Source organism: Stomoxys calcitrans, chromosome 3 (genome assembly GCF_963082655.1).
Source record: "Stomoxys calcitrans chromosome 3, idStoCalc2.1, whole genome shotgun sequence".
NCBI lineage: Eukaryota > Metazoa > Arthropoda > Insecta > Diptera > Muscidae > Stomoxys > Stomoxys calcitrans.
In genome coordinates, this window is record NC_081554.1 from 5,192,661 (window position 1) to 5,207,869 (window position 15,209).

Consider the following 15,209-nt stretch of genomic DNA (forward strand, 5'->3'; position numbering starts at 1 on the left):
CTACGATATAAAACGATCTTCCGATTTGACTTCTTGAGCCCCTGGAAGCCGCAATTTTTGGCTAAAATTTTGCCAAGTAGGGCCAAATCGGTCTATAACCTGATATAGCTCCCATGCAAACCGATCTCCCGATTTGATTTGTTGAGCCCCCACAAGCCGCAATTTAATCCGTGTTGGTTCAAAATTTGCATGTAGTGTGATGTTATGACTTTCAACAACTGTACTATGTAATATCCAAATCGGTCTATAATCTGGTATAGCTCACGTAAAAGCCAATCTGCCGATTTAATTTCCTGAGTCCTTACAAGCCGCTCTTTTTGTCCGATTTGGCTGAAATTTTGCGTGCGGTGTGCCGTTACGACCTTCAACAACTGTGCTAAACGCGGTTCTGATCAGTGTAGCTGATCCTTATGTAGCTTCCATATAAACCGTATTTCGATTATCCTTGTTTGGTTCTTAATTTAGTTTAATTTTTGCTGGTTTGACAGAAGTTTGGTATATAGAATAAAATTAGGTTCTTCAACTAAATTTGTATAAATTTTTAGCCGAATCCATGATGGTGGGTTTCGTGGGCTTTTACTTGTTAGTTCTCATTTTATACATATTTCCTGGAACTTGTTACACCTCCTACATTACACAGATCATTCGCCTCATAAAATTATAACAAAAGACGTTGACGGCGTTTGGTTGACTGGCGGACCGGGAATAACGGCAGCGCACATGTATGAAAGAAGTAAAATACAAAAAACTTTTACATTTAACCGCTGCTCAGTATCATTTTAAATTCTATAAATTTGAAAGCAACCGGTGCTTAAAGGCTTTTACACTTTTATCACAGCTTCTCCTGTTCCACAATGGAATCATACATGCACCGTAAATGTACATTTGGGTAAGTGTAACTCCCATATCTGCACATCCATCCATATTCCACATGGGTTCATCTGAGCGGATGAATTGTTCCTTGCATGCATGAATGTGTATGTATGCATCCTTGCTCACTCACTTGTTCACGAAAAACACCAAACACCTACACTGACACACACACACATTGGTATTACTTCATTCCGGGCAAGAGAACTGCCGACCTTATGAAATAACCATTTGTATATTAGGTCGTAGTGATAACATCTAATTGTTGATTTGAAGGGATTGTTCTAGCATTTCCTCATAAAGAAGGCTGGGGTTAAATCCTAGCAAATCTAGATGTGGACATATCCTTAATTAATGCCGATATTTTGAACTTTAAGGCGTAAAGAAACTTCCTACAATGGGGTGTTAGTTGGTAGTAATATGTTCGTCTTTCATTTCAGTGTAATCAAACTGCAGATCCTTCGTTTATGCTTTATAAGTTTATGTTTCAATTTTGACTCCACCGGACTAATCTTGGTAGGTTGGTTAGGTAAGAGTGGCAGTTAGTCTTCTTAGAGACTATTTTAAATACATTGTGATACCACAGTAGCGCCAGACCAAGGCTTCCGGTGGGGATCGAAACCATGACCTCCTCACTGGTAATGCGAGTACGCTGCGAACTCGGCTACCGGGGTGTCTTGATGTGGAGTAACTCGGGGTCACTGATGACCCTTACGATATAGCATCCCTTCGAACTGAATAACAGCTTTAATAGCTAAAGTCGAGTAGGAGAATTCTTATGGTGCGAACAGAGTGCCGAGATAGTCAGTGCGATAAAGATTACCAGCGAGATAAAACTGGTTATATACAAGTCAATACAAATGAGCTTGTGGATAACATAGTGAACACCGAGGCGAGCCGATTGAGTGTGAAAAACAGTTCCAAAGGGTTTTCGCGCTCTCTTCTCGCATGAAAATAAGTTTTAATAAGCTCGACTCGGCTTCGCTCGGCATAAGCGTGCACTCTGTTCGCACCCTTAAGCATTTGGTGTCCATAATATAAAGCGTATTTCGATACAGCCTATTATATGTTTTTTAAGTGTGCTATATATGATGTTGTAGTCATATGTACATGCTGCTATTGCTGCTGTAGTATGTAGAATGTACCATGATTATGTTATGTTGCATGTAAGTGTTCGTCCAACTACCCGTCTACATTAAGGCAAAGTTTCCTATTCAAAGGCGTACGTACACGAATATTAGGGTGGATCAGATCACCACAATAATACTTAATAGACACTTCTGTTTCAAAATAAATTTGTTTATAATTTTCAGATTAAGTCCCGAATGATTTGTTTGAGTCAGTTCTCAACTAATTTACCGACCACCGTATGTTGTCTAGACATAGGTGTGACCTTAAGAACCACCACAAATAATCTTGGATTTCAGCCCATAGACATACGGAGTAGGTATAAAGAGATGGGAGAATTTTTGAAGTTGGCAACAGGGGCGCTTCATCTTCAGTTAGATGAGGTGACAATTGTAGAACAGATTTAGAAGGTAGGTTAATCCTCATATCGTACCGGATACCTGATATGGGCACATTTTGCGCATGAACAGGGGCAAACTTCTCACATATCAATGAGTGCAATCCGATTCAAGTTTAAGCTCAAAGATAAGGGGCCTCGTTTTATAGCCGAATCCGAAGGGCGTGCGGCAGTGCGACATCTATTTGGAGAGAAATTTTACATTGCGGCACGCCGTTCGGACTCGGCTATAAAAAGGAGGCCCCTTATCATTGAGCTTAAACTTGAATCGGACAGCACTCAATGATATATGAGAAGTTTGCCCCTGTTCATGGGCACGTTAACTGTACCCTGATACATCTTATTTCACTTTATGAGGCCCCTAGAAGTATCAATTTTTACTCGACTTGATTACTTCAAACTAATCCGGATGTAAACTTAGTTTATAGGAGCACATTTTCAGCAGTATCAATTTTTGGCAAATTTCTACTTGTTATATATTTCGACCTTCTCTAATATTCCTACACCTTCTAACACCAGTGCATGCAAGTTTGTTCGACAGACATACTCGACTCTACAACATGACTGCATTACGAGCAGAGTATATTCGTGTTATTAACTTAAATATGTTGTATGAGTATTTTGTACGTCCACTGCTTCCCAACTCCCCCCTCAAGCTTCACCTCATTTAGTAGCTGCTCCCTGGTGTAGATGTTGTACATAGTGCAAGAAGTTCACAATTTAAGATTTAAATTCCTTTCATAGAAGTCATGACGATGCGATAAAAAGCTTTGCATACACTTGGGGCGCAAATTTTCATTACAAGTGAATGAATATCCCCACCCCAGGAACCCAATTCTAGTTTCTCCACTTTACAATCAATGGCGCATTGTATTGGTTTTGTGGTACTTTGGTAACATTTTTGATTTGATGATAGCAAATTCTCATTAACCTAAATGAGAAGGTTGTTTAGGAAAGGGGACAGTTATCGTTTATTGGGGTATCTTCAAATGCAGAAGTTAGAATTACACTCATTACTAGGGAGCGGATATATATGCAGTTTTTGTTTGCATTAGATATGCATTTCTTATGCAAACTGTTCGAGGCCGACTATATAATATCCTACACCACGGAGAATACGTACTACTTTCAATACATGTTGAAATCTATTCAGACTTTAATTTTGCATACCTAGAAATAGAAATATTAAATAGATCCTTGTAAGATTTTCTTACGATAGGGCCTAAATTGTGGCTACAACAGACTTAAAGGGTCCTATTGGATGAAAGATATATTGTCGTAGCTATTTCTAAAACTGGGCCGACTTTGATGCACACGTATTGGAACATCAAGTAGAACATCTCGTACTAAATTTTGTAAAGATCGAACAAAAATGATGGCTTCTGCTGCCTTGAAAGACTATATCGGATGAAAGATATATGTGGGAGCTACATTTAAATCTGATACGATTTGAATGAAAGTTTGCACACATATTGCCATGTCAAATAAAACACCTCATGCTAAATTTTGTAAAAATCGCGCCAAAATTGTGGCTTCTACAGCCTTAAAAGCCCATATCGGATGAAAGATATATATGGGCAGCTTTATCTGAACCCAGAACGATTTTGAAGAAATTTTGCACACATATTGGGAAGTAAAATAAAAGAAGTCATGCTAAACTTCATAAACACCAGACCAAAGTTATGGTTTTTACAGCCTTAAAAGAAAATATCGGATGAAAGATATATATGGCAGCTATATTTAAATCTGGCTCGATTTTAATAAAATGATGCGCACATAAGAGGACGTTCAATAAAACACCCCATGCCAAATTTTGTAAAGATCGGACTAAAATTGTTGTTTTAATAGCTTTAAAAGCCCATATCTGATGAAAGACAAACGGACGATAAATGCGTCCGACAATCGAATGATAAATGCGTCCAACAATCGAACGATAGATGCGACTTGTAACTTAATTACAAGAATACATGGACAGACAGACGGACATAGCTAAATCGAATCAGGAAGTGATTCAAGGCCAATCGGTGTCTTATCAATGTATCCAGCTCTTCTCCTTCTAAGCGTTGCAAACAAATGCACAAAATTATAATACCCTGGGTCACAGTGGTGGTGTAGTATATACAAATATGCAAAATATGTATTGGGTTGCCCAAAAAGTAATTGCGGATTTTTCATATAGTCGGCGTTGACAAATTTTTTCACAGCTTGTGACTCTGTAATTGCATTCTTTCTTCTGTCAGTTATCAGCTGTTAATTTTAGCTTGCTTTAGAAAAAAAGTGTAAAAAAAGTATATTTGATTAAAGTTCATTCTAAGTTTTATTAAAAAGGCATTTACTTTCTTTTAAAAAATCCGCAATTACTTTTTGGGCAACCCAATACAAAATGTACGAGCTAAACGGCAAGCATTTTAAGTACTTTTATGGTTTAAATGTGCTCTTTAAACCCGTTTTCCCCTAACTGTATCCTGAGGACCTAAAACGTCAAGTTTTTTACCGATCTCCCTATATAAGGTCTTAGGCTTATAAAAGCCGCATTTATTATCCGATTTCGCTGAAAAGTGACCCGTTGTTTAAAGTTCCTTCATACCTGTGCCAAATATGGTTCAGATCGGTCCATATGTTAACATAGCCCAAATATTGACTTATCTCCAAATTTAAGGTAGAATGCCGATAAAACATCTTTTATCTGATTTCGCTGAAATTTGGCACAACCCGTTGTAAAGGGTGATTTTTTTGAGGTTAGGATTTTCATGCATTAGTATTTGACAGATCACGTGGGATTTCAGACATGGTGTCAAAGAGAAAGATGCTCAGTATGCTTTGACATTTCATCATGAATAGACTTACTAACGAGCAACGCTTGCAAATCATTGAATTTTATTACCAAAATCAGTGTTCGGTTCGAAATGTGTTCATTCACCGTAACGTTGCGTCCAACAGCATCTTTGAAAAAATACGGTCCAAACCACACCAAACAGTGCATTTTTCGGGATGCATGGGCAGTTCTTGAACGGCTTCTGGTTGCTCTTCACTCCAAATGCGGCAATTTTGCTTATTTACGTAGCCATTCAACCAGAAATGAGCCTCATCGCTGAACAAAATTTGTCAAAATTTGAACACATTTCGAACCGAACACTGATTTTGGTAATAAAATTCAATGATTTGCAAGCGTTGCTCGTTAGTAAGTCTATTCATGATGAAATGTCAAAGCATACTGAGCATCTTTCTCTTTGACACCATGTCTGAAATCCCACGTGATCTGTCAAATACTAATGCATGAAAATCCTAACCTCAATAAAATCACCCTTTACTTGAGCAACATTTCAAGCGGATAGCTGTACTCCTTTGAAAGTTAGCATGCTTTTGACTGACAGACGGACGGACGGACAGACGAACCGACATAGCTAGATCGACTTAATATGTCATGACGATCAAGAATATATATATATATATATATATTATGGGGTCATAGGCGAATATTTCGATGAGTTACAACAGAACGAAATTAGAATACCCCCATCCTATGGTGAAGGGTATAAAAATTTTCAGAATACTCGAAACATATTAAAAAAATATGTAAAATATACAGTTTGCATAAAATATGCAAACATTTCTTAACGTAGATTCGGTGAAACAAATTTTTGTGTTTTCGATTTTTTTTCCGATGCTCCAAAAAATATATTCATTTGCATATATATCCGATGTCTGCTTATTGCTAAGAAAAAACTAGATATTGTATAGAGCCTTACTAAACAAAACACCCAATCGATATTTATGCGTATTTCGTTCAATCCCTACTCTTTTAAACCCAGAATGCTCATGATCCCCCACAATGCCACAGAAAATGTTCCAGATGGTCGCACACATTAATATAATCCCAAATGAACCGAATTCCCCGATTTGAATTCTTCAAGCTTTGGAAAGCCAAACCCCCGGTCCAAGAAATTGTTTAACAATATGAAACTATCGATAAACACCAATATGTTATCGACATTCTTATTATCGAAAAGTTTTACTATTATGCTTTATTCGTATACCCTATACGGTGGTACAGGGTATTATAATTTGTTTGTAACAGCCATAAGAAAGAGAGATAAACCCATTGATAAGCATACCGATCGACTTAGGATCACTTTCTGATTCGTTTTAGCTATGTCCGTTTGTCTGTCTGTCTGTCCATGTTAATTTGTGTACAACCTACAGGTCGCAATTTTCATCCGATCGTCTTCAAATTTGATACAGGCATATTTTTTCGGACTGGAGACGAAGCCTATTGAAATTGGAAAAAATCGTTATCAGATTTAGATATAGCTCCCGTATATATGTTCGTCCGATTTGGCGCAATAATGTCACAAAATTGTCAATTGCTAAGCGATTCTTTCGGATTTGTCAGGAAGGATTTTCCTATGATTATCAACATTACTGGTGAAATTCATAAAAATCGGTTCGGATTTATATATCCATAAAGTTTCGTCGAAATCGGTTCAGATTTATATATAGCTCCCATATATATGTTCGTCCGATTTTGAGAAATATTGCAAAAAATTGCTCATTTGTAAACCGATTCTCTCGAAATTTAGCAAGAAGGATTTTATCTTGGGAGGCCACCGTATCCTGGCGAGACCATCAGAAAAAATTTTCAGGGGTGGTTTTCGCCTCCTAATGCTGGCAACATTTGTGAGGTACTATGCCATGTAAAACTTCTCTCCAAAGAGGTTTAGCACAGCGGCACGCCGTTCGGACTCGGCTATAAAAAGGAGGCCCCTTATCATTGAGCTTAAACTTGAATCGGACTGCACTCATTGATATGTGAGAAGTTTCCCCCTATTTCTTAGTGGAATGTTCATGGGCAAATTTGCATTTTTGCATTTTGTCTTGACTCTCAACATTACTGGAGAATTTCATAGAAACCGATACAGATTTAGATATAATAACTGTCATATATGTATATCACTCGATTTTCACTTCTAGATCAACATTAATTGACCAATATTGCCAAAATTTCCTCGATGCCTACCACAAATCGGTCAAGAATTAGACGTAGCTCCCATATATATGTTCGTCAGATGTTGGGTAAATTGCAATAATGTTGTCATTTGTCAACCGTAGTTATTACAGTTCGAGCATATTTGCTCGAAATATGATACGAGGTACGACATCCGCCGAGGTCCATCAAAAGTGGCGCGGAATTGGATATAGCACACACTTTGTACCTATTGGGTAGGTGTAGGGTATTATTTAGTGGGCACCGCTCAACTTTTGCCTTTCCTTACTGGTTTTTTAACTTTTGCAATAAAATTTTTTTATAATTTTAATTTTTACGCTGTATTTAATTTCGATCTTATCCTTTCACTAATGATTCATTTGTGCAGCTACATTACCATTCGTCAAGGACCCGTTTTTAATGGTTTTCCAACTAGCGTTTCTAGAATTAACTCGCTTGCTAGAAAACCGTCCATACTTAATCCCCATAGTAGCAGCTCTTACATTCTTGCATGCATGACTCCTTCATGGTTTGGCTAAAATCCATGCAGAATCAAATGTCTTAATACCGATATGCATTTTGCATGGCGAGTGAGTGAGTCCATGGCAAACAATGAATGAACATTCGCATAATAATGTTATCGCATTTAATTTTAATTTACATGAATTTTATGTTTAACAACAAAACTTAATCTAGTCTACTTTTATGGACTGAGAAATTTTTATTTGAATTAACAAGAATTTCGTCTGGGTTTTTGTCTCAAAAGCCAATTCTGGTTTTCGCCAGGCGCTAAATAGCATTCTTGCATGACGTGCTCATGAGTTTTCTTGGCTAACGGGTAATGTGTGACTGTTTTTGTGTGGAGTTTTCTTTGGAAATGACCATATGAGACAATCTTACAAATATTGTGAATAATTTGTTGAAATGAAGTCGTCGACTTCTAAGTGATTTGGAAATTAGAAATTAGTTACGTCTATGATCTCAACTATACAGAGCCTACTTAATTTCATATTTTGGTGGCCAATGACAGAATATATGATTTTATGGTCGAACAAAGGGAATTGCTCCTTTGAAATAATTGTGCCCTCAAAAAGTCAAATTGGGAGATCGGTTTATATGACAGCTATATGACAGCTATATAAGGATATGAATCGATTTTGATCACACTTGGCACAGTTGTTGGAAGTTATACCAAAACGACATATGAAAAATTTCTGCAAAATTTAATAAGAATTGAGCCATCTAGGACTCAAGAAGTAAAATCAGGATATCTGTTTGTATGCCAGCCTTATCAGGGTATGGACTGATTTAGACCATACTTGACATAGTTGCTGGATTCATAACAAAACACTTCATGCAAAATTTCAGCCAAATCGAATAAAAATTGTGTATTCTAGAAGCTTAAGAAGTCTAATCGGGGGATTGGTTTATATGGCAGCTATATCAGGATATCGACTGATTTAGACCATACTAGACATATTTGTTGGAAGTCATAACAAATCGCCTCATGCAATATTTTAGCCAAGTCGAATAAGATTTGCGCCCTCTAGAAGCTCAAGAATTCTAATCGGGGGATCGGTTTATATGGCGGCTATATCAGGTTATAGACTGATTTAGACCATACATAGCAAAATTGTTTTAAGTCATAACAAAACACTACGTGCAAAATTTCAGACAAATCGGATAAGAAATGCGCCCCTTAGAAAGTCAAGAAGTCAAGACCCAATATCAGTCTAAATAGCAGCTATATCAAAACATGGACTGATTTGGCCCATTTACAATCCCAACAGACCTAAACTAATAGAAGTATTTGTGCGAAATTGCGATTTTTCTAACGATTTTTGTCATTAGACATGCCAGAATTTTTGCTCTTAAGGCGAAATTTCAAAAATTTCACTTTCCGAACTTACCATTTGTACTTTATAGAGCTGCTCAATATACTGACTGGAAGATCGGTTTATATGGGAGCTAATCCAAATGTGAACCCATATGGCCCATTTGCAATCCCCTACGTCCTTCATGAATGAGATGTATCTGTGCAAAATTGCAAGCGGTTAGGTTTATGCATTGGACCGCTATCGTTATTTCAACATACGGACAGAGGGACGGACATGACTAGATCGACACAAAGTGTCCAGACGATAAAGAATATATATACTTTATGCGGTCGCTGATCAATATTTCGAGGTGTTCAAGCTCAATGACTATGTTAGTATACTCCCCATCTTACAGGGATGGATATAAAAACCCCCTCGGTTTATATTGGCAACTATAGAAAAACATGAGCCGATTTGACCCCTTGAGGCCACCATAGTGCAGAGGTTAGCATGTCCACCTATGACGCTGAACACCTGGGTTTGAATCCTGGCAAGAACTTCAGAAAAAATGTTCAGTGGTGGTTATGCCCTCCTTTGAAAAATTGTACACTAGCCATGTAAAAACTTCTGCCCAAAGAAGATACAAAGATACTTTAAAAAAAAGAACAAAAAGAGAATACACGAGTATCGTCGTTTTGAAAGTTTACTTAGAAAAAAATAAAGAAACAGAAGGGGAATTTTCCCGCCTTCTTGACTTATTTCATAATTTCTGATTTACGATTACTCGTAATCCTGTCGTTTAAGATGTAAAATGAAGCAATATTACAGACAAGTTTGCGAGCAATATTCTTGTGGAACATTTTAGCCCTTGAACGACTAACTTAAGGACTATTTTAGGTCCATTGTTAAAAAATTGATTTAAAACTCTTCAAAAGTGGCTTTGTAGCTGTTCGAAATTTTTAAAAAAAAAAAATTTCGCTATGACATTCTACTAAAGGTCCCTGAATGCACCAAAAAGTCACCTAAACACCAATTATTTTTATTATTTAAATATCATTTTAGAGTTAAAGTAGCACTTATTCAATGTTGGTGTCAAATTCTCCTATAATTCATCATTTTAGGAGGATGTAGTTAAAAACAAAAAAGTTGAAAGTTAAATTTGACTATTAGTCAGTGAACAATAACACTCTGTATATATGATAGTATTAGGAAAATATCGAAATCAATTAAAAAAAAAAAAAAAACACGAAAGTATTTTCAACTTATTTTGCTAGAATTTGTGTCTTACTTTGTTAGAGTTGGTACATGAAAGTAATATCAAATTTCATTTTAGGAAGATGGTGTCAAAAAACAAATATTCTCCATTAAATATGGTAAAAAGTCTTAAAATGGACCATATATAAAGAAATTTTAGGAAATTTAAGCATAATTTTGCGAATTTAATGCGAAAATTATTTGATGACAACATTTTATTTTTATACCCACCACCGTAGGATAGGGGGTATATTCATTTAGCCATTCCGTTTGCAACACATCGAAATATCAATTTCCGACCCTACAAAGTATATATAATTCGGATCGTCGTAAAATTCTAAGGCGATTTAACGATGTCCGTGTGTCTGTCCGTCTGCCCGTCCGTCTGTTGTTATCACTCTAGAGCCTTCAAAAATTGAGATATTGATCTGAAATTTGGCACAGATACGTCTTTTTGATGCACGCTGGTTAATTCTTGAACGGGCCAAATCGGACAATATTTGGATATAGCTGCTATAAAGACCGATTTTCCGCTAGAGGATCTTATACCCATAAACTTTATTTTTCATCCGATGTTGCAGTGAGTAGTTTAAGGCCTCCCAACATGTGACCCAAATATAGTTCAGATCGGACTATATTTAGCTATATATAGACCGCTGCCATATAGACCGATCCCCTGATAAGGGTTCTGAAGACCCTAAAAGCTTTATTTATTACCCGATTTCACTGAAACTTGCAACCGTGAGTTATTTTAAGCCTCCCGACATCTGACCTAAATATGGATTAGATCGGTACATGTTTAGATATAGCTGCCATATAGCTGCCGATCTCCAGATAAAGGGTTTATTTATTACCCGATTTCGCTGAAATTTAAAACAATGGGTTATTTTATCCTCCCTTTATTTTAGCCTCCCGACATCTGACCCAAATATGGTTCAGATCGGACTATATTTCGATTTAGCTGCCATATAGACCGATCCCCCGATAAGGGGTCTGAAGCCATAAAAGCTTTATTTTTTTATCGGATTTTGCTGAAATTTGAAACAGTGATATGGTAAAGATCGGATTGCATTTAGAAATATAGCTGTCATATAAACCGATATGCCGGTTAAGGGTCTGAAGCTCATAAAAGCTTTATATATTACCCGATTTTGTTGAAATTTGAAATAAATACAAAGTCAACTGTGACTTATATTTATTAGACCACTCAATGACCGTGCCGAATTTGGGTGTATAAGCTATCCAATTTTCACCAGATTTTGTCTAAGGGGGTTTACATATACACCCATATACATGGGTATCCGAAGTTCGGCCGGCCAAATTTAATGCCTTTTTACTTGTTTAGTGTCTGTTTGAATTCAGCCAAAATCTGTGGGAGATTTATGAGCATAGTTTCATTGGAAGAAAATCCAAATTATCTGTGAGTCACCAAAGGGGTAAAAACTGTCAATATAAAGAAATTCATTCAACATGTACTGATCGTTTCCTCTGTCATTTGCTTTTTGCAACAATAATGGAAGAAACTACACAGTAATAAAATTGTGTGGTTAAGGCATGTCAACGTGCTTTTTCAACTCCTTTAAGAGTGATTCCAAGAATCGCTGTGACAATTTTTAATATTTTTTTGCTCTTTCACTTTTTAAAGATTTTAAGTCTTTTAATAGCAGTAAAACAAAATCCCATATTTTGGTATTCAGTATTTCATTTGTTTGCATTATGAAATTTTGCCTATGCTACAATGAAGTCAGCCAATGCCATACAAGGCAGAGTTAAATTTTTTTTTCTAATATGAACGCCTAAAAACATGCAAGCGGTTATGGACATACAAGAACCCAAAATATCTTATCTATCCATTCTATTTGTAAAAACACATAATTTTAGATATTTTTTGAGTTGCTTAGATGCAAAGCAAAGAAAATACCCATTTTGGATTAGTTGTAAATGTTTCAATAAGGCAGGCACACAAAAAGTGAAGTGAGAGATTATTCAATCTCAATATGGCAATGGGTTGAGCATGCTTCAACAAATTTAAAAATCTACTAAACTTAAAACTGGGTAGAGGTTTTAAAACCAAATTAAATTAATATATGGAATTAAACCTTTTTTTGGAACAAACTATTGGAGAACAGTGAGATTAACCCATTAACGTTGAGTGGGTAAATGCTTGCCCTAGTCAGGCAAGATAGATATTCCAACGCGGTTTGGATTAGAGTAAAGTAGACGAATGAAACTAGTTGAAGACATTTTTTTCCCGTTATATTAGGTTACGTTTTGGAAGAAAATTAGCTGATCATAAATTGAAAATTTGTTCTAGATCAAAATTCAAACAAAACATTTTTTTAAAGTCGTGGGAGTGAGATTTCGGGAACCCCTATTTTGTATTTAATGGTTTCTATATTAAAAAATTCATTAATAGAGATAAACCTACTACTTTGGACAGCAGATGCGATTTTATGAAAACTACTCTTCTTTGCTTAATAATAATAGGTTAGATTAGGTAAGGTTGAAAAGAGGGTGCAGATATTAATCTGCTCCATGCCATGCCATATGGCATACACCTAAGCCAGTAATCGGCCTGTTGTGCTTTCTAAAAACTAAAAAGTTGTCGAGGTTACTTTTAAGTTAGGAATTCCGTGCTACTTACACAATCCTTAATTGTTTCTCATACCACTCCCCTAACTTGGTTCATATCTGGTATCGTGTCCCTACCTGAGTACCAGTGTCTGTTAGCCACGAAAATCGGCAATGACATAGAAAATGCTCCAACGTCTCATCTTCCCCACATGCCCTACACATGTCATCACTGGCCGCACCGATTTTGCATAAGTGAGCTCGTAGTTATGTTACCAAAAACTGTACTGACCTCCTTTCTACTTCCTTTCAGTAATAGCCTTGATCCGGATCACCCCATAGGTTAGTGTAACACCACCTCACGCATTCCGTTATCGCCAGGATCTCTGCCTGTAGGACGGTATTATGGTCTGGCAAATCTCAGTTCCTGGGTTCTCAATGTAGACTCCCAGGCCCACTTTAGGGTTCCGTTAGACTAAGAGTGAGCCGCTGGTACCAGTGCCTCGCACTCGATCTCAAGTTTCGTCTACGGTATCCGATCGGAAACCTCTTCCCTTCCTTCCAGGTTCCCATCCTCAATCCATTCTCCCATCGCCTAAAGTCTCAAAGCCGCAGTGGCTGCCTCACATTTAATCTGTATGTCAGTGGGTCTGATATCTAGAATAGTCTCGAGTGCCCTAATGGGCACTGGAGACACACATCGCTCTGCCTATGTCAAGACAACATGTTCTCTCAACTTGTTGTATAGTCCTAACGTAGCACTCTTTCTCTATAGCAGTCCACCAAGCTTCCTAGGCGTAAGTAAGTATTTGTCTAAACACACTTCTGTAAAGCCAGTGGACAATCCTCGGATTCAGGCCCCATTTCGAGCCTACGGTCCGTCTACATAGTGTCCAACATCTGTTTGCCTCCTACCAATATTTGACCTAAATATGGTTCAGATTGGACAATATTCAGATATAGCTGCCATATTGACCGATCTGCCGATAAAGGGTCTGAAGACCACAAAAGCTTTACTGGCTACCCGATTTCGCTGAAATTTGAAACATTGGGTTATTTTAAGCCTCCCGATATCTAACCTAAATGTGGTTTAGATCGGACTATATTTAGATATAGCTGCCATATAGACCGATCTCCCGATAAGGGGTCTGAAGCCCATAAAAGCTTTATTTTTCAACCGATTTCACTGAAATTTAAAACAGTGAGTTACTTTAAGCCTACCGGCTTGACCTAAATATGGTTCAGATCGGACTTTATTTATATATAGCTGTCATATAGACCGACATCTCGATAAAGAGTCTGAAGCCCATAAAAGCTTTATTAATTACCAGATTTCGCTGAAATTTGAAACAGTGACTTTTTCTGAGCCTCCCGAAATCCGACCTTAATATGGTTCAGATCGGTTTATGTTTGGATATAGCTGCCAAAAAGACCAAAATTGAATAGTAACTTATATATATTAGACCACTCATTTTCACCGGATTGTGACGAAAAGGGGTTTACATACGTACTACCCGAGGTGGTGGGTAGCCAAAGTTCGGCCCTGCCGAATTAAATGCCCTTTTACTTGTTTTATGTATTCCATGTGCAGCTGCCAGCCTTTTCATCAATACTCACACTTTTTCGCCCACACAAAAATGAAACATACAAATTTTTTTGAATTGAAAATTATTTGTATTATTTATTGATTTATTTATAGTATATATTTGTTTTTTGTTTTGTTTTATTTTGTTATTTATTAATATCAGTAGTTGTTGCTTTTGTTGTAATTACAATAAATTTCTTTCACATACTTAAAATGATATTCTTTCTCTCTCTCTCTCTGAATGTACAGCAGACTTGGATACAAATACTAATGAATAAAAGAAAAAAAAAAACGATGCATAAACTAAAGAAGAAAACTGATTTTTCCATTTGATATTCAAACAAAACCGCATTGTTTCAAATATCTGTGGTGGATATTGCTTTTTACTATTTATTGTTATCTCTGCAGGGTTATTTTTAATGCAAATTCTATTCGATAAAAAAAAAACAAAAATAGTAAAGAGATAGTTAAATTACAATTACATAAAAAAGTAACATAAAAAACTTAGCGCATACATTGTAGAAAAACTGTTTTCTATATAAAAATAAAACTATACAATTGAAATTATTTAATCTAATCTATAAAAATGTTTAAAAATAACAG